This window comes from Meles meles, chromosome 20, assembly GCF_922984935.1.
Source record: "Meles meles chromosome 20, mMelMel3.1 paternal haplotype, whole genome shotgun sequence".
Lineage (NCBI taxonomy): Eukaryota > Metazoa > Chordata > Mammalia > Carnivora > Mustelidae > Meles > Meles meles.
This window is the reverse complement of record NC_060085.1, coordinates 42,386,168-42,406,876: the sequence shown is the minus strand read 5'-3', so window position 1 is coordinate 42,406,876 and position 20,709 is coordinate 42,386,168. Positions and strand designations below refer to the sequence as shown.

At 41.4% G+C, this 20,709-nt stretch overlaps 1 protein-coding gene and 1 pseudogene across 1 annotated transcript in view; both read left to right on the top strand.

Annotated features, from left to right (window-relative positions):
• Positions 1–3,317: 3,317 nt before the first annotated feature.
• Positions 3,318–3,548, top strand: LOC123933160 (annotated as a pseudogene).
• An 8,912-nt stretch (positions 3,549–12,460) lies between these two features.
• CNTN3 (contactin 3) overlaps positions 12,461–20,709 on the top strand; it is a 349,115-nt gene continuing 340,866 nt past the window's right edge. The window contains exon 1 of the mRNA XM_045992376.1: positions 12,461–12,488. The gene's annotated coding sequence lies outside the window, so the exon portion shown is untranslated. The remainder of the gene's footprint in view (positions 12,489–20,709) is intronic.

Here is a 20,709-nt window from a genome sequence, read left to right as displayed (position 1 = left end):
GGGCAAAAGAAGATACATAAATATATCTCATAGTGTGGAAGTATTTCTCCATCTTTGTACATCTTTTGGGTGAAGAGTTGACCACGAATAGTTCTCATCTCTGATTTCAAGGACAGGATGATAATAATCACTATTACATTATTAAAAAAAATGGATTGATTGAGAAATCACTATGTCCCAGACACCATTCTAAATACTTACATGCACTAATTCATGTAACCCTCATAACAATGATAGGAGTGGGTACCATGACTATTTCCATTATAAAGCTAAGGAAATCAAGGCACAGAAAAATCAAGGATTGATGGTCTTGCTCTAGATTTTTACTCTGTGCATTGTACTCCTGAAAAACTGTTAAATCTCAGGTGCTAGAAAGGCTCTCTAAGATGGAACTTAAGGTTTGGTATTTCTAATAAGCTCCTAGGTGATACTAATACTACTGGACCTCACACCAGAGTTTGAGGAGTGAGGTTCTTTAAGATACTACATCATGGTTAAAGTGATTGCTCAGGTCTTCCTGGAGGTCATGATGAGTGGAAATAGGCACAGGGTGGACTTCAAGGATCCTTCTAAGTCAAGAACTTGTTTTTGCATCCTATCTTCTATTGTGGGATTCACTGTTGAGCAGAATCATACCTTTTAAGAAATAGCCTCTGCATAGGTCAATGGGTGACAAGCACAGGGCTGTACTGAGATGTCTGTTTGACCAGTATACTGCAGCGAAGGTCTGAGGTGGCTCAATTCAAATGGGAGGTTCCAGGTATAGGAACAATTATCTTACTACCATCTTCACTTCCCAATGTTTAATATATGATTAAGCCTGTGTTGAATACCTAACTAAATACCCCGGAGAGGCTTCAGCTACTGAAACTTTGGGGCCAAATTTAAAGGTTTACCATAACAGAGTTCTAGGATCCCCAGAGACAACTGTTGTTGGTATGAGACTAGGTTTTGAACTAACAACTGGGAGAAAAAGTTCCTATCAATGTGGCTGAGTGCCCTTGGGAAAAGGTCTATAGCTCCCGAAACCATGGCTGAAACTCATAACCTCCAATGAGGCACAGAATCCCACTGCCATCCCTCTGTGGGCTAATAAAAACCAGGAAGTCCTGACTACAGGTTTTTCTAGGGGAATAGAGTAAGACAAGAAACATAGGCTGTGGCTTCTAATGGGCTCATGTTGTAATGTCCTGCCCAGCCCCAACTCTCAATTTTTATTTTGACTTGATTTGACTTTCCCTACAAGTGTCACAGTCTATGTGGTTCTGGGGAGCTGACTTCACACCTCGTTCCAAAGGTGGGAACATGACTCAGGTCTGTAAATCACAGCACATTTCCTCTGGTTCCGGAGATGGGCTCAAGGAAAAGCGGGTTACGCAAACTAGGCTGGTGAGTACAATAAGCCTTCATTCTGGAACTTCTGTTGGAACTGCCAGGATTAAGAGCAGTCTCACTCAGAAAGACGTGACGCTGGGAGGATGTAAGTAAGCCTGGTGCTTCCAGGGGTCACCAAAAGCAAAGAATGTGTTTGATACTGACTACAACACAAAGGAAAGTGGAGGCAAGAGGACAGAGAGAGACTGAGTGCTGTTGAGATGTTGTGAGGCTCTTGATCTAGCTGTTCTAAAGCTAATGCTAGCTCTGTATTTTTTTCAGTTCTTTGAACAACACATTTTTTCTTTTTGTGTGGCATCTATTGTTTTGTCCCCAAAGCGTCCTGACTCCCATAGAGTCTTAATGAGAAGAAGCAGAATTTGTACTTAATTTAGTAGGCGGCTGCATTTCTTGAATTGAAGGTGGGGGGTGGGCTGGGGAAGGGGCAACAAGCTGTGAAATGGATTTGCTGTAAGTCAACTACAATTTAGATAAAAGAGAGAAAAGTAAAGACAAGACAGTGAGAGAGAGAGATGGGTGGATAATAAGAGTGTTAAATGGATAAATGAGGGAATTCCCTATGGATTGACTCTTTGTATACATTAAAATACTTAGAAGTCTAAGTGTCTCTTACAGTTTCATCACACAGATGAGTGGAGTGTGTGAAGATGGGTAGCATGTCATACAACCAGAGAAGTCCTGTTCACAGGACCGCCTCCAAAATCATTTTTAACTGCATGGGTTTCGGAACAGAGAGCTGATCACATTTAAGACGGATTCAGAAAGACAACAGTGCTTTCCAAATATCTAATCTACAAAACATTGCAACAGATGCAGGAGGTTGGAGGCTTTGACAATTCTATTTAGCAAGCAGTAAAGGGAGAAATAAGGAAGAAGAGACACATTTTCCTCGCTCTCCCAGATTTAACGTCCAGAATACTTCCTGACTCATTGTAGCCCATATGCCTCTACCCACTTTATGTTTTAAGTGCAAATATTTTATTCGCAAATTGAGGGTAGTCGAACCAAGTGGTTTTCCAGTTTTTCAGGATGAAACGTTCTACCACAAGCCAGAAACCATTTTAAAAATCACCTACCATCTTCCCATGAGTCCTGTAAGCAAACAGATGTGCTATACAGAGAAAATGCATGTATCTTATTTCCGTCTGTGGCATGTGAACACAGTTATCTAAGTAGAAGGGGGGAAATGGTATATTGGGAAAAATGAGTCTTTGAAACAGATATTTATATTTAAAAATCTATATTTAATCTCAGTGGGGGAGAAAATAAATGATACATGGAATATAACAGAAACATCTCTAAACTGAAATAATGTTCTCATAACACTACTCTTAGCCTTTTACAGACACGCTTCCTTTATTTTGCTTTTGGAAATGGGGTTTTGTTTTTGCGTTGATGGATCTCAGTCAATGATGAGATTCCCTATGATTATTCATTACTTGTTACAGCTAAGTCTCTGGTGAGGTGTGAATATTTATGAAGGCTGTTCCTTTTTTGATTGGCTCTGATTCTGGTAGCCTTATTAAGAATAAGGCTTACACTAGATTTGCACTCTTGGTAAGCAGGGCAGCATACCAAACACTGGGTAGAGTTGCAGAGTTTTCAATAAAAAAAGCACCTGGGAGTATTAAAATTTGGAAGAGTATTGTGTAGCCCCCAGGCTGCTTTCTTGTAATGTATGCCAGTTTTGAGATTCTGCCATTTCTTACTTAAAGTTAATGATCTAAATTTCAAATGCAGGAAAGCTCTAAAAAGGAGTGATGGGAAAAGTAGGGGAACAATGGACAACAGGAAGATTTAACCTGAAAGGACCTATGAATGAATCACAAAGTCAAGTGGCTACGCACCTTAAGGTCACTTTTTAAAGCTGTGGTATAAAAGTTGTTGCCTGGAGGCAAATTTGCGCTCGCTGACTAGACACCATGAGCAAAGCTCATCCTCCAGAGTTGGAAAAATTTATGGACTAGAAATTATCCTTGAAATTAAATGGTGGCTGACATGTCCAAAGACTATTGTGGGGGTTTGATCCGTTTATGAATCTTGGGATAGATGAATGTGTGGAGACGGCAACTAGTGGGCAACAGAACAATATTGGAATGGTGGTAATATGAGGACATGATGTCATCATGTTAGAAGACTTGGAACGAGTATAAACCATGGGTGTGTTCATCAGAAGAAATCAACTGCTTCCACATGTCCTCTCTCCATAGTACTTGTTCTACTATAATATAAAAATCAGGTCACGTGCATTTTCATGTTGGACTTTTTTGTTAAATAAACTTGTATAACAGTAAAAAAAAATGTGTTCCCTAAGAAAGATACCAAAATAAATGACATTAACTGAAAAAAAAGTAAGTGCATATAAATGTGTGCAGAAGAGGAAGGGTGTGACTGCACATGAAATTATATTGCTCTCCAGTAAATATTAATTGCCTGTGGCTTGTTAGATAACTTTGGGGATCCAGAATAGAGATTGTGAGTCCTTCCTAATACCAAATGTACAACATGATTCAGGAAAAAGACAAGGACACTGACAAAGGAAAAATATGAAAGCCAACTCATGGACACCATGCTTACTATTTCAGGTAAGAAAAAAAGTCAATTTTTACTGAATGAAAATTAAGATAGAATAGCAAAAAAAAAAACCAAAAAAAAAAAAACAAAACAAGACAAAAGAAAAAACAAACAAACAAAAAAACCCTACCTTTTTAATATACCCCAAGTAACTTCCTAGATTGAAAGTCCTTAACTATGACCTCAAAACCTGCATATAAATCCAGGACATCATATGGTAATAAAAAGTCAGAGTTAAAGTTGAAAATTGTAATTATAGGCTTATGTTGGCTTTGCCCAGGGCGGCCTCATGCTGGCATGACCTATGCAGTAGTCCTCTTTTTTGTCTAATGCTGTGCTGTGGCTGTCTAGAAATCCTCAGTAATTTTATCTTTGAACTTGAGTTCTGTAAGTGAAACTCACTGGACAAAAGGGCATGTGTTTGAGCAGAGGCTCGAAGTGCAGTCTGCATGTTGGATGTGCACCATTCACCAAGAGTTCTCAAGGTACCATCCACACAGACTTCTGCATACCTGCTCTGCAGGGAATTCAGTAAGACCCAAACTGAGTAAAAAGGAAGCTGATTACATCTACAACCGAGTACGCAAGGTGCTGACAGCCCCGAGAGGCCGTATCTTCCATTGTAATTAGAATTGTGCCCCAAATGAAGAAAGAGGACAATGGCATTCTCAGAAATACTGATGACCAAAGAATCTTACTCAGTCTTGTCTCTATGTTATGACTTCCAACCACAATTACTAGCAATTACTACAATTCCAATTACTAGCCAACCACAAACGTCAAAATTATGACATCAGACTACAGTGAAAGACAGGGCAACCCATGCTTCCTTTCCCCTTCAATCCTTCCTTATTCATCACTAAGCCAAAACCAGAAAATATTGGTAAAATGCATGCATATCAGATTAAATAATAACAGCTGAATTTGTTTTATCCAGCATGTCCATCGTTCTGAAAAGCACAAAATACCTCCACATGTAGAAGCTACAAAATACAAACTGTAATTCTGGTGATTCCACCTATAAGCTAAATGCTCTTGTGTTTGCATTTAAAGTTGGCACCATATAACATAAAGGCGCATGGTAAACTTCATGCTAAAAATTAACATTTTAAATTCTCCTTCGAATGACATTAAATAGCAAATTAAAAACATCATGACAACTCAAGGGAGACAAATCATGGGAGAAAGGAGAAAGCTTTATTTACACACACACACCTTTTCCCTCTGTTTTGAACAAATGGTCTCACATTTTCATTTTATACTTGGAGCCACAAACCACATAGTCAGCCATTAGTTATGAATAAAATACTTTGGCTCTCAAAGAGTAAGACATCTTTCTTCCCTCTGCAATCACCTGAGTAATATTATTCTGACCCTCCACTTGCTTTTCTTATGTGTGTTTTCCCTGCTGAGGATCCTAAGAACGTAAAAGCCAGAAATAGCCCCAGTGGTATTTATTTGCCTGTTGGTCAAAACAGAATTAACCAAAATACTGGTAATGCTTATTTCAAGGAACTAGCAATCTTTGATAAGAGAAGTTAGAAGATCTCTCTCCACCAATGGTGTTTCATACATGGGACTCACAATGTAAGTGATTTTTACCTTGTGTTTTAATAATTTTTTATTTTTTATTAACATAGAATGCATTATCATTACCTTGTGTTTTTAACTGTCAAATAACATCTCACTTGATAACTCTCCTGACGGTTTTATACTCTCATACCTGCATTTGTAGCTGTAGTCTCTGTTGGCTAGTGTGTCAGATATGTAGGAGTCCTACTGGGGCTTCTAGTTTATGAACTTTCTAGACTGGCATCTCGGTAAGAATATCATCTCATGTCACGATGACTCAGTTACCTTCAATGGTTGATCAGGAAGAGAGATGCTTTTGATGACTAGGTTGTTGGCATCCATGGCCAAATCATACCTACACCCGTCTTTCCAGTGACTGTGGAAAATTGTGATAAGAGTTTGAAGATGATTAAGAGTCATTTAAACTCTCCTTCAGTCTCATCTTTAACCCACTGAGTCACCCAGGCGCCCCTCCTTCAGTCTCATCTTTAAATAGGATGCTTTGTAGGATCATTTCATAATAAGTGAAGAAACAACAGAGAGATGGTTCTATGGGACAATATTTTGGGGAACTTATTATATGGCCAAAAGATTCAAGAATAAGAGAGCTAACTTTTTTTCACTGTTTTCAACCTTAAAAATTATGTTATGATTATGTTTATATTGACTACATCCTGCAGCAACTGGACTTGGTTAGCAGAAAAAAATATTAAAATAATGTGAGATGTGAGTCACACAGTATTTTATGGACCATGATAGAAAGTGTGTAAGCAAGCAAATGCTTGGAATAGCAAATGGCAAAATCTAATACCTAAAACTATAATGACCCAAAGAAATGTTTCAGCAAAATAAGTGCTCTGAATTTTTCTACCTGGCTTAATAGCAGTGGCGGGGCATGAAGCAGGAAAAAGGAGGAAGCATATTTACTCTGGCACAGTCCGTGAAGATGACCATTAATTTAGAACCCACCCACCAATTCGACTCGATCACTACAGGGAGAGGAGAAGGGAGTTGAGATAAAAGGAGGAATCAAATACTGCAAGCCAGCCTTGTCCTTGGATTGACTAAGTGCTGTATTTGTCTGCTAGGGCTGCTGTAACATGTCACTACAAACTCTGTAGCTTAAATAACAGAAACATTTGCTCACAGTTCAGGAAGCCAGACGTCCAGAATCAAGGTATCAGCAGGGGCAGTTCCTTCATGGTGGCTCAGAAGCAAAGTCTGATCCAGGACGCTCTTCTAACTTGTGGTGGTATCTGGAAATTCTCGGTGCTTTCTGGCTTGCCATCCTCCCCCCAGCCCCGCCATGATGTCTCCATTTGCACACGCTCACTGTTCCTCTGTGTCTGTCTATCTCTATGTGTTCACGTGGCATCCCCCTCTCTCTATGCGTCTGTATCCAAATTCCCCTCCCTATAAAAATGTACCAGTCACTGGATTAGAGTTGACGCAAATCCAGTAAGACTGCATCTTAATTTAATTACATGTGCAAAGACCCTATGTCCAAATAAGGTCATGTTCACAGGTTGGGGGTGGGGTGGGGAACAACTTCAACATAGCTTTTCTGGGGGGCAAAACTTAACCCACGATGCTTCTCAAACTTTGCAGCCCAGCTGAATCATAAGGGCAGTGAAAAAAAAAATACTGACATCTGGGTATTACACACCAGAGATTCCAAACTAATGAGAATGAGGTACAACCAGGGCATCTAGATTTTTAAAGCCCCGCCCCCCCGCTCTGCTGCCCCGACCACCCCAACTAATTCAAATGTGCAGCAAAAGTTTCAGAACCAAGAGGCTGAAGGATTCTGGTTATTAGTTTCTTGGAAGGATATTTTAACATAATGAAGTATATATTTCAATGAGAAAAATCTCTTTTCCTTTAATCATTTTGACAAAAAATGAAAAAATATCAAAAGTAGGTGATCAAAATGAGTGGCACATAATCAAAAAGAATTTTAGAAACTTACCACTTGATGGGTGTTCCCTCCACGAACATTTTCACGTATGCGGTGTGTTGGGTCATGTGAGTGGTCCCAAGGTAGTCATTAAAACCATAGAAATCAGCTGTTCTTCCACTGACTTCTGGAAGAAGAAAAGGGTTTACTGTGTTTGACTAGCTGTGACTAGGTATGGAAGTTACTCTCCCCTCATTATACACTCTCAGCGATTAGCAAATAATGGAACCAGAGCTTACTTTTATAGATCAAGTAGCCGTGGTGAGATATCTACAATGATGACAGAATTGATCGCTCTGTGTTGTTTTATACCTATGGTTACACTTATTAATGCCACACCAAGTTATTAAAGAAAAGGCATTGCAATGGAGTAAACTGGCTGGAATATAAAAACAACTTTTTTTGTTTCCTTTCTCAGAGCCCGAAAAACCCACTTGATAGACTAGATGCGCAACAAAATCCACTTCAACTTACAGGGACGTACAGAGAACAGTCTGGCGTTGAACTCCTGGATTCAGAGCCGAGCCCTGCTACTTATACCTGGCATAAACTTTGAAGGGAGGGCTTCCAGAAACATGACTTCACTTTTCTGTTCTAGTGCCTTCCTCTGTAAAAAGGTGGTAAAACGGTAGGTACCTCATGGGGTTGTTGTGAGGGTTGCAAAGTACTGTGTATAAGCAGTTAATACAGTGTGGGGCACACTGGAAACTCTTTCATCATTAAACATTTATGGCACACCTATCATCTGTATGTCAGGTACGTGTTGGGGGCTGTGAATGCAGCAGTAAACAAAACAAAGTCCCTACTTTCGTGAAGCTTTCATTCTAGTGAGGGATTCCAGCAATACAAAACAGATGTAGAAAAAAAAAATGTCACATAGGGATATGTTCTGTGAAGTAGAGAGAATGACAGCGGAACCACTGTAGACGGGAAGTTCGGCAAACTTCTTCAGAGGAGAAAACAAATGAGGAGGCACCTGAATTCGTTATATTTGATTAGTATTCAGAGCTAAGTCCCAGGCACAGTGCTAAGCATTTTATATGCATTCAAGTTCCAGAATCCTCCAGTTTGACCCTCTCACCAGCAAAGTGGAGAACTTGCTTGAATAAGGATATTCACTAGGTAATCAGACATTTAAGGTGAAAGTTTCGTGAAAAGATTTATGCTTATAATATTCAGTTATTGTAGCCGTCTTATTTTTACTCCAGTTTGAATTTTTTTTTAAGATTTTATTTATTTATTTGACAGACAGAGATCACAAGTAGGCAGAGAGGCAGGCAGAGAGAGAGGGGGGAAAGCAGGCCCCCTTCTGAGCAGAGAACCCGATGCGGGGCTCGATTCCAGGACCCTGAGATCATGACCTGAACCGAAGGCAGAGGCTTTAACCCACTGAGCCACCCAGGTGCCCTCCAGTTTGGATTCTGACAGTGGATTATTACTTTGTAGTTTGACCCAAAGAACCCCCAGAAACTCCCCTCCCCAGCACTAGAGATGACAGTTTTGTATACTCAGCAATATGATCTTTACCTCTAGATATGAGATAGGACTTTGGAACCGTGACATGGCACTGTCCATCGGACCTCTCTTTCCACCTATAGAAACTAAAAGACTCCACCTAGGTAGGTTTTAGTAACTTGGCTACATTCCAATTTATACTTTTACCTAAGAATATCAGGCGGTGGGTTTAGCAGATACTCTCCTTCATTTCCTTTTGCTACACAATAAACAGGCAAACAAATAACTGTTCTGTGGTGTCAGTGGCATGAAATAGCTTCTACATTCCAACACAGATGGGGTATCTTAATAATGGGAAGATGATCTCACACTTTAAAGTGCTTTGATATAAAAGGTGCCATATAAAAAGGAAGTTATTATTCTTAGTTATAATACCCTAAAAAAAGGATTTGCCATCTAAATGGCTGCTGAAACGTAACTGCAGAATTGCTTATAATGCTACAATCAGTGGAGGCCAAATTCAATAAAAACTCCATCCGGCATTCACACTGAGAAGACCCACATGTGCCTTTAATTTTTTTTTTTTTTAATTTCCTGGGCTTCCGGCCCAGAAATTGGATGGGAATTTTATTTAAACCTGCTCTTGTGTATCAACTTTTAGTAAATATCAGGTTTTCAGTTGACTCACATTATGCTTTACATTTTGAGCAGAGGGAGGAAATAAAATGATGCATATCTCTCTAAATACATATATTTATACACCTCTTACCTGTTCTGCCTATGAAACTGTGGCTCACACTAAATGTTCATCATGACTCCAACAAATTTAAGACGCCCCTCCCCCCGCTTCTGCTGCAACCATAGATTAGAAAGTCCATTAAATCCCTTTCCAGTACTAATCAGTTTTCACCAGCACAGGCAATATAATCTGAGTTTGGAAATGACTAATTATTTGGAGAGGGTGGTGAGGGGTTCAGGTTTAGATTTTTCTCGAATGTAGGAAGCTTCTCTCTTGTCTTCCCTCCTGTCATTTTGCTGCCTGGGGCCAGCTCTCCCTCCCTGATGAAAATGCGCTTTCCTTTCCCACTAGACAGGGTATATATGTATGTATTAGAAGGAAAATGCATTATGAGACATCAACTTGAAAATATTAAGAGAAGAAACACTCCTTTTGATGGATGTGGGCATGGCAGTAATTGCACCTGCTAGGTGCCAGGCATGAGCATAATTTGCATGTAAAATTTTCTCACTTCCTTCCAGAATACACCAGTTCTACTCAATAAAACATTTTGTCACACTCAGGGGGTTTGCCAACATGTTCCCAGATTGCAAGCAAAAAGATTATTTACAGTAACCAATAACAACTGAAAAGACCATAAACAACCTTTCCATACCTGTTCTACTTTTTTTTTCTTCTTTTCCTAAGTAGAGAGACTTTAAGGAGCCCAAATTTACTGCAATTTAATTCTGATGGGAAAAGCGCATTATTTTATTTATAGTAGCATGTTCTATCTATCCTTGCCTCCCCCTTTTCAAACATAAAAAGCCAGCTTTTGTTGGTGGTGGTAATTCAGCTATTACTCTTATAGGGAAGAAACATTTCCTGATAAAGTGAGAGATGGGATAAAAGTGACCAACATCAGAGAAAGTTACCCAGTGCATCCCAGGTCCCTGCTGTGTACTCATGGGGATACACAGCGTCACTGTTCAAGTAGTTCTGGGGTAAACCCTGCTTTGCTCAAGCCTTTGACACAGTTTCTGCCTACCAGGGAGAAGGACAGGTGCCCTGCTTGCTGGGTTTATTGTAGGGAGCACAGCCCTGCACCTTCAGGACCTAGGCTCTGCCTCTCATCTTTTAAACTCCCTTACTGAGAGTTTTCTCAACAATTCAAATTCTTTTCTGAATTGCAGTGGCCTTGGGAAGGATACTTATTTTGGGGGGAAATGAGCAGGAATGAGAAAAAGCAGCCAAAACAGCTGTTTCCCTTAAACCCCCTCTCAGCTCTCCAGTCCCAGAGACTGGAGAGTCTTAAACCCAGGGTGTTGCCCTTGATGATGAATTTTGTCCCTGACAGAAGGAATCACAGGGAGAGAAGAGGAGACAGAGCCGTGAACTTATTAAGCCCAATTAAACAAACATGACAGATTTTGTTTCTACCATAAAGGGAAAGTAAACTTGTGGTAACTTTTAAAAACAATGTCAAAGAATTAAAAGATTTGGCCCCAATTACAGTCTTACTCACAAGGACTATTGTTAACAGAATCCTAGGACATCCTTCTAGAAACTGTGAATGTATAAATATGCATACATAGGCGTGCATACAAGGACAAAAACTGCAAATATTTTTCCTGAACCAACTTTTCTCCTAACAATATACTTCCTGAAGGTCATTCCATGCCACTGGTAATAAATGTACCTTCCTCTCTAAAGGTGCTGCATTATATTCCAATGCATTCCACTATAATTTAATTAAACTCTCTTAATGATGGACAGTTAGGTTGTTTTCAGTTGTTTTTCAATTACGTGTAAAGCTCACTGAACAACCCTTGGCCAGTACTGGAAGTTAAGTCCAGCCTAGCTATTCAAAACAAGGGCTTAGGACTTCAACAGGCTTTCACTCAAAGTCCTCCAACCAACCACTGCCTCCAACCAACCACTGCCTGCTCGGACACAGTCAAATAAAATAAGACGTACCTCACAGGGTCCTTGTCAGAATGCAATTGTGATTATTCTTATAACTGACTCATTGAGGCCTTAGGCAAATTAATTTCCTCATCATTAAGTCGGGGAATAATAATAGATTCAGGGTTGCTCTGGGGACGCCATGAACTAATTCCCTTAAATTGCGCAGTCCACTACCTGGTACATAGCAAACCTTTAATAATTATCCGCTTTAATATTGAATTGGCAATCTTTGCCCACTTGTGGGAGCGCAGCTGTAGGAGGCTTTCCTAGAAGTGGAATTCCTACCTTTAACCCCGTGCTCCCCGGGCCCCAGCTGTGCGCACACGAGGCCACCAAGCGGTGACACGCTGACCACCGCCCCATCCCGCGCCGCCGCCCAGAGCCCTGCGGAGGCCGGACACACGTGGGCGCACGCGGCAGAGCGCAGGGCTGCGCGGTCTCCCCGCCGGCGCGGAGACGCCGGGGGGGGGGCGCCGCCGGCGCGAGGCGCGGGACCCCGTTGGCTGCTCCGCCGCGCTCCCCGCCCCTCCCTACCGCCCCCACTCCCCTCCCTCCAGTGCCCGCGCTGGAGCCGGAGCCTGGGCGGCGGAGGCGCAGGCAGCGCTCGCTCGGCGCCAGCGGCAGCCACAGCAGCCTGGCGCGCGGCGGTAGCGGCGGCGGCGGCGGGTGGGCGCCGCGGACTCCTCCAGGAACGGCGCGGACCGAAGCGCTGCTGCGGAGGCTCTCGCGGGCGCGCACGGCGGTCCCCCAGGCGCCGGAGAACCGCGGCCGGCGTGCGGGTGTGCGGGCAGGCAGAGCGGGCGTCTTGTGAGCTGCAGGAACGGGCGTCTTGTGAGCTGCAGGAACCAGGTAAGTCAGGGATGCCCGGCTCCTCGCCCGGGCTCGGGGCACTGCGACGAGCCACCTGCCCGAGCAAACTTTACGCACTGGCTTCAAGGCTCCGAGCCCTAAAGTTTGTTTGCGGGGATGTGCACCCGACGGGTCGAGAATAAAAAATGCGTCTCGCAGCAGATTTGCTCTGGGGAGATATTTTTTCCTTCATGGGCGAGGATTGGTTTTCAGACTCGGAAGACTTTGCATCCCCACCTCCAGCGTGGGGAAATGAGAGGTGGGTCCCTCCGGCCAGCCCTTCGCGCAGCGGATTTGGCTAGTGAAGTTGGAAAAAAAGAAAGAAAGTTGTGAACCGCAGGAGTGCTAAAGATGAATCCTAGCTTCATGGTGCAGGGGACGGGGGGCGGGGGAGATTGTGGTAGCCTTTTGCCAGAAACCCCTCCCTGGTCCCCAGCTCTGAGAGAACCAGGGCAGAGGATTCTTCGATTAGGGATCAAGTTTTCCCAGCTGCATTCTCTTCTCTTTCCACTTTCAAATCTGCAACCTTGGACAGGATTTGCTGCGTTTGTCAGGTTTTTTTCTGGAATGGGCTGGAGTCTAGGTTTCTTGAGCTCGGACCTGGTCTTGGCTGTTTTTCCCTTTAATAAGGAGCCCTGCGAAGCTAACCAAGCAGGTGACAGAGTATTAGGGATGGAAAACCAGGAAGTGCCAACAGGATACCCCAAAGTCACAGCACCATTAGAAAATTTTTTGGCTGATTGAAATGAAGGAACAGCTTATGGGCTGTGCTAGTGCAAAGCCCCGCGCGACTCGCCAATCCGTGTGTCTTCTGTATTGCATTTGCTTATTGATTTACAACAAGGAGATGTGCCCAGAGGAATGATTTAATAACAAATGGTACCCGCTATGGTGAAGAGAGTCAATCTCTGGTTGGAGCCAAGGGGAGGGGGACAGTCAGCTCTGGAAAAGGGGTGGTCAGTTTGTTGATCTCAAACCATGATGTGGGGAAACAGAGCTAGATAGAGAAAGCAACACGGAGAGGGGAGATGTGTAATGTTCAGTAGCCAGGTCAGAAACCCCAGATCATATGGTGAGTAGGTAAATTCAGAAATAATTTAAAAATGATTAAGCAAGAATATTTGTTTTTTAAAGTAGGAGGACTCTACAAGCTGTGACTTCTGTTTACCCCCACGGAGATGAATATCACACTAGCTGAAAAAGAATCCTGATCTGTAAATAGATTAAAAACAGAAATTAATCAGAACAATGAGTCAGAGCCCTTCAGTGATTGAAAGGAGTAATTGCCTTTGAAAGAGCTATTATGTCTCAATACCAATGTCAAATGGGTTACTTTTGCTTTGCTAGTTGTGTTTACTAACAGTAACATGACTTTGGCTGCAGTAACCTGGCATCTCAGGTTGTGCTTTTAACCCTTTGTGGGGTGTGGTACGAGGGAGGAAATTGTCTGTAGGTTACTATTCATACCCACTTGAGCAACATTTACAAAAATGCCTAATATGTGCCAGGTTGCAATGGGCCAGGTTCTTGTAAGTGTGGTTCACAGAAGACATCTGATAGGGTTCAGCCTTGCTAATGGAAATATATTTGCTTGCAAATTATAAAAATAGTGGGTTCAAGCATTAATGGTCGTTGAATTCTTACTTGCTTGAAGTCAGTTGAGAGTCAACATGTAGTTTGAGGGCCCTCAAAAGGGACAGTGTCCACCAAGGAAATAGAGCAAATTGCTACACATTTTTATTTTAGGTAAATGGTGAAGCTGAATGCATATGTGTGGCCCTCCCGTCTGAAGGTGGGAAAACCGACCCAGAGTGGCTAATTGATTTGCAGGGTAATCGATTCAGGCAGTGGCTGTCTCGGACAATAACATTCAGCCCCGTGTTCTACGCACTGTCTGGACATCAGTAATGTTAGCCTGAAGACATGAAGCCATTAAGTCCGTTCTCCAGAACTCTAACTTTTAAGTATCCTTCACAAGCCAACCAGATAGCCCAACTGTTTTCTAAAATGGCAGCAAAACATTTAATAGGACCAAAGTGCTGAACAGTTTCAGCTGGAGCAAAGATTAGCTACAGACAGCAAGCTGTAGCCTTTCCATTGTTGATTTATGTTCAATTTTATCACTGTCACATTTCATATATGCCTAGTTATTACAAACTAATAGCCTCTTCACTCTGCTAGCAAAATATGTGTCTTTCTCTTTTATAAGTTCCTCACATATTCAGTACACATCTTCTAGCTTTGTTTTTACTGTGTAATTCCAAATGTGCAACTTGAAGTTCTCATTAACTCTTGATATGTTTTGTGCTGGAATGTTATATAGATATAATTGCCCCTTTAAAACTGCTAGATCTATAGATCACTAGGCTGTGCATGGTGCTGGTTCAGTGTTCTGTGTTTTCCAATCAGTTAATAAGGTATTTTAGAATAATAATGTTAACTTTATACACTGGGAGATATTCCAATGGCAGGAGGATTAATGGAGGCTGTGCGTGTTTCCTTGCCATCTCTGATTCAGTCACCATCACCGGTTCATTTTTAAGCCTTTTTTATTTTAGGGAGTTTGTCTCTTAGAAAATGAGCATTTCAGAGGTGTCCCGATGGTTTTAAAATGTATTTATTAGTCCCTTAATGCTGGTAGACCATTTCCTTTCTTATGCTTGATACTACGGCTTTAGATTCTCTTCTTTTTGCAAACATGCTTGGCAATAATTGAGTGCTGGGCTGGCCACAGAAGAATTGAAGATAGAACATTTCTTTGAAATTAAGGGATAACAGATATCAGTCACATTTCTTTGAAATTAAGGGATAACAGATATGAGTCTCGATCTAATTTATGTAAAAATCTCAGAAACAAATCAACTAAGTGTTTTTTCCGATTTCCACTGCTCCCCCTCACCCCAATATCTACTAAATATAGCGGGACATTGGTTTTGAAAATTTGCTGCAGGGGAAATCCTCTCTGTAGTTGAAACTTTGTATGCCAAGTTTCAATTCATAGTACATTTTTATTTCTCTCCTTTTATGTACATGTTATAAACAAGAAATAAGGGTTTGTAATAGAAGTGCTGGCAGAACTTTATAGCAGCTCAAACAGCTCTGCTACTTGGAATGTAAATATTTGTAGAATCTTTACTGTGCAAGAAGCTGCCTTGCAAAAAGTGAGGGAAAATGACTATTTTATTAAGTAGGACAAGATAATTCAGAAAGTATGCAGATTGCTTATTGCAGACATATTGGCATTCTGAGTAATAGATTATAGATGTTACAGCAATTCCATAGCACTCTTTTAGGTGCCTTTATAACTCAGATTGTAAATTTTCTGTGTTCCGAAACAGGAGAACAAATTTTTCCCGTTTGTTTTTCTAAGTTGCTTGACTTTGATTGCCTTTCAGATGTTAGGGGATGAAATCTGTAATTCAAAAACCACTTTGATTATATTGCCGATACTGGGCCTGTCCCTATACTGTCTTTGGGACAAAGAATTCTTGGGACCATTTCAGTACTTCACATACTCTTATTCTAGGGAACTAGTACGGCTCAGATCTTGTGTGTCCTTTTGATTCTCATATTTCTCAAATTTGCCCACTTCTCTCCATCCCCACATGCATTGTCTCTGTTCCAAGTCCCTGTCTTCTCCCAGGGGGTAACTACTCTGATTTCTCTACCTCCTTCCTTGCTTCCTCCCCGAAGTCACTCTCTGCACTGCAGGCAGAGCAGCTCTTTTTCTTAAATGTAAGTTAAATTAATATACCTCTCCTCAAAGCACTTAAATGATTTTCTGTTGCATTAACTATTAAATATCATCTACAAAGCCATGTAGGATTTAAACATTACCTGTCCCTCCAGCATCATCTCATGGCATGCTTTTGGGAACAGGAACTTCATGGGATTTATTCATTGTCTGCAGTTTTGTTGACCTCTTTCTGACCTTAGGGTCTATTTTATCCCTTTGCCTGGTAGCCAGTTCTAGCCTTTACCCCCCATTACACATACACACACACATGCACGCACACGCAGGTACAGTTTTTTTTGACTACTGCTCATCCCTTCCGTCACAATTTAAATATCATTTACTACAGGAGGGCTCTCTAATTTCCCTCCTTTTAATTAGGGTCCCTTTGCTGTTTCTTTTTGTTCATATCTCCCAAAGCGCTTATATTAATTTGGAACTTTATCTTATCTGCTTTCTTGTTTACTATTCCGTAAGCATCTCACAATCAGTTACCACATCTGTTTTACTCACTATTGCAAAGCAGCCCCCTCAGAGTATCTGGCTCACAGTGGAGTTTCATAAACCCATGAGAGCTTTGCTTTTGGAGGGTGCCGAGTTTCACAACATGTGGCTGGAGAATCCCCGGGACCAAAGATCCTATCACTTATGCTCATATTTCAGCAGAGGTCTGCAGCTGACTTTTTCACAGAGGGTCCTTTTTTTTTTTAAGGTTTATTTATTTATTTGACAGACAGAGATCATAAGTAGGCAGAGAGGCAGGCAGAGAGAGAGAGAGGGGGAAGCAGACCCCTGCTGAGCAGAGAGTCCAATACGGGCTGGGCTCGATCCCGGGACCCCGAGACCCTGGGATCATGACACCACGACCCGAGCCGAAGGCAGAGGCCCTAACCCACCGAGCCACCCAGGCGCCCCTCACAGGTGTCCTGTCACCTCGCCCATGATCTCTTCGATCTCATGGGTATCTTCTACTTCAAATCCATTGTGTCAAAATGGGATTCACCATTTTTCCTCCCAAGCTGGTTTCAGCTTGAGGTGATCTCTTCTTTTATTTATTCTCATTGTGGTCTTCAAGGCATATGGCACCCGTGGTCTTTGGTACCATTGTCTTCTTTTGACCCTGAATCCAGTCAACTGATTAAAAAAAAGACATTCATTCGAGTGATTATGCACCAGCCCAGGATTCGAGCATTTTACACCCTTTATACTTCTTACCTAAATGCAGCAGATTAAGAAACCACCTTTGGCCCCACTGCCTTTCTTACTCCAGACTTTCTGACACATGCTGCTGTATTCATCCATGAGCCAGAAACCTTGTATCACTGGACACCCATTGCCTAGAGAAAAAAATGTCACTGATGCGGCCTGTATGAGACTTCTTCCCTTTATTTCTTGCCCATACTTGAAGTTCTCATTTATAGGGGCTTTTAAAACTTTCTTGAAAACTCAAGATGACCCTTTTGGCTTCAAGGTCTCTATACCCATGGCTTCCACTCCAAACCCCTCATTCACATCTCAACTCCTATCCACCCTCAATTCCCTGTTATTTGTGCCAGGAAAGCTCTTTAATTCTAATCCTACCATTTGTCTGGGTGATATCCACAGATCAGTCCCCTAGGAAGCCGTTAATGTCCTCTAGACTAGGTTTGAGCCCCATGCTTTCTGCTCTCAACTGTGTTTTAAAATTTTTTCTTTGAAGGAGAATGGATTAGAATTTTTTTTTAAAGATGTTTATTTATTTATTTGACAGACAGAGATCACAAGTAGAGAGGCAGGCAGAGAGAGAGGGAGATCACAAGTAGGCAGAGAGGCAGGCAGAGAGACAGGGAAGCAGGCTCCCAGTCGAGCAGAAAGCCCAATGCGGGGCTCGATCCCAGGATCCTGGGATCATGACCTGAGCCGAAGGCAGTGGCTTTAGCCCACTGAGCCACCCAGGCGCCCCATAGAATGGATTAGAATTTAATTGCTATTGTACAATTGTTTAATATCTGTCTTTCCTGATAGTCTGTGGGTGGAATGGCACAGCATATTAGGATTTTGGTGAGTATTTGTGGAATGAAAAGAGGAGGATCTGATCAGTTTCATTCACCTGCAATTCTACGGTAGTTGCATTAGAGTTTCTTTTTATTGGACTTAAAATTTTTGAGTGTATAATGTGAAGATTTTATTGTATTTTGCACCGTTTCTGGGTGACAAGTCATTAATTGACCAATGGTGGATATCTTGATATGGTCTGAATTTAGAAGATTTTGTGACAAACATATGTCTTAAAAGGGATATAAAGACGGCTGGACTTTGATGTAAGTGGCTTATTTTAGTGCAATGGGGATAATTTGGAATTCACAAAATCCATTATTTATTAGAGTAAAACATTGTGAAAGAAACAACTAAATGCTTCACAAATCGAAAGCATATCTTCTTAAACTATAAATAGCTACATAGTTATAAATGAGGGGAAGGGCTGCCTTGTGTACATTAAACGGTTTCACCATTGTCCTTCAATAGAAAGCCCCCTTATACCTCAGACAATATTCCATTTCCTTTTCTCCGCTTCCTAATTTATGAACTTTCTAGAAATATTGACTGTTATGCTTGAAGTAACAGAAATTCCTTGGTCCTTACAGGACTTTCTGAGTTCTTTGTGGGGAAAAGACCTGGTAACATATATTCTTAAACATTTTATTTTAGTTATTTATTTTTTTAAAGATTTTTTTTTAAGATTTTATTTATTTGAGAGAGAGAGGGAGCAGAGCTAGAAAGAGAGTACAGCAGGAGAGAGAGTAGCAGGCTCCCTGCTGGCTCTATGGGGGGCTTGATGTGGGGCCAGATCCCAAGATCCTGGGATCCCGACCTGAACTGAAGGCAGACGTTTAACTGACTGAGCCTCCCAGGTGCCCCGTTATGTTTTGTTTTTTTTTTTTAAGATTATTTATTTATTTATTTATTTGAGAGAGGGAGGGTGCACACACATGAATACGATGGTAAGGGGAAGAGGAAGAGGGAGAAGCAGACTCCTGGCTAAACAGGGAGTCCAACAGTGTAGGGCTCCATCCCAGGACCCCAGGATCATGACCCGAGCTGAAAGCAGATGCTTAACATACTGAGCTTCCCAGTTGCCCCTAAACTTTTTATTTTAAAGTAATTACACTCATAAGAAGTTGTAAACATGGCACAAAGAGGTGTGTGTATCCTTCACCCAGCTTCCTCTCATGGTGATACTGCATATTCACTGTAGTGTGCTATCAGAGCCAGGAAATCGACATTGGCGCATCACTGTTAACAAGACTACAGACCTTATTTCTAATTGCCACTATATTTTTAAACCTGAGTACATGAGTGTGTGTACAGCTGTACGCAGTTTCAGCTCATGTATAGAATCATGTATCTAGGATTTTAATTTAGAGAACCAATATCCTGATAGCCGCACTCTCCATGTTAAGCATACACTGATATAATTATTTTGCAACAGTCCTCCAGGTTTCAAATACTCTACTTCCACAGACCTTTTCCCATGCAAATGTTTGTCTTGTTGCTCTTAAATATCATGAACTCATTCACCTTGGAGTTGCCTATATGTAAAAGTTGCTATGGAAACAGAAGTCTTGGCATTTCATAAAGCACGATGTGACATTTGGGAGGTTCTCTGTGGTCATCGGTTTGGGAATCTGTGTTGACTTTCCATATTAGTTTTTAAAAAGTTCTGCAGGTAAGTGTGTTTGTTTGTCAGTGTAATCAGACTTGGACAGGATTTTAATGCCACCAGGGCCAAGATCTTACTGAATAGTTCCTTCTACTTTCTAACACTAACAGACTCCTGGTCCATTTTTGTTCTTTCATAGAAATAGTCACTCTTTAAAATAACATTGCAGAAGATGGTAATGACCCTTTCCAGGCAATTAAAATCAACCGGAACAATATAGCTAGTGATCTAATCTGATGGCGGCTACTCACTTGGGCTGGCCTCTTCTGTGAATATAAAGCAGGGGAAAAGTTGCTGATTACCAGTCCTTACCAATTCCAGTGACTATTTTGAAGGCTCTGGAATACAGATAAGGCCGGTCTGTACCAAATTCGGGTGTGTGCGACAGCAGACAGCATCGCTCTTACCCCTTCCCATTCCCTTTGCCAAAAAAAAAAAAAAAAAAAGTTTACATTTCTATATGTTAGGCAGTTTGTCATGTTTCTCGATTATTTTTAGTGAAGCTTTGCTGGGAGTTCTTTTATTTTGCTAAGAAAAAACAATGAAGAGCTATGTGCAGCATCAGCAGTGTAATTTTGAAATTTGAAGCTTGTCGGTAAAAGTTTTTTCTTCCTCACTTTCTCCTGCCATTGAAAAACATTTTTCTCATGTGCAATGGAAAGATACACATGTTTACCTTGAGTACTAATTTATTGGATTATTTCACCAATATTAAACAAACATTACCCCTGTGGAATTGATTCTGTGGCACTACGTGACAGTATTCATTTTTAAAAAGAACAGGTCTC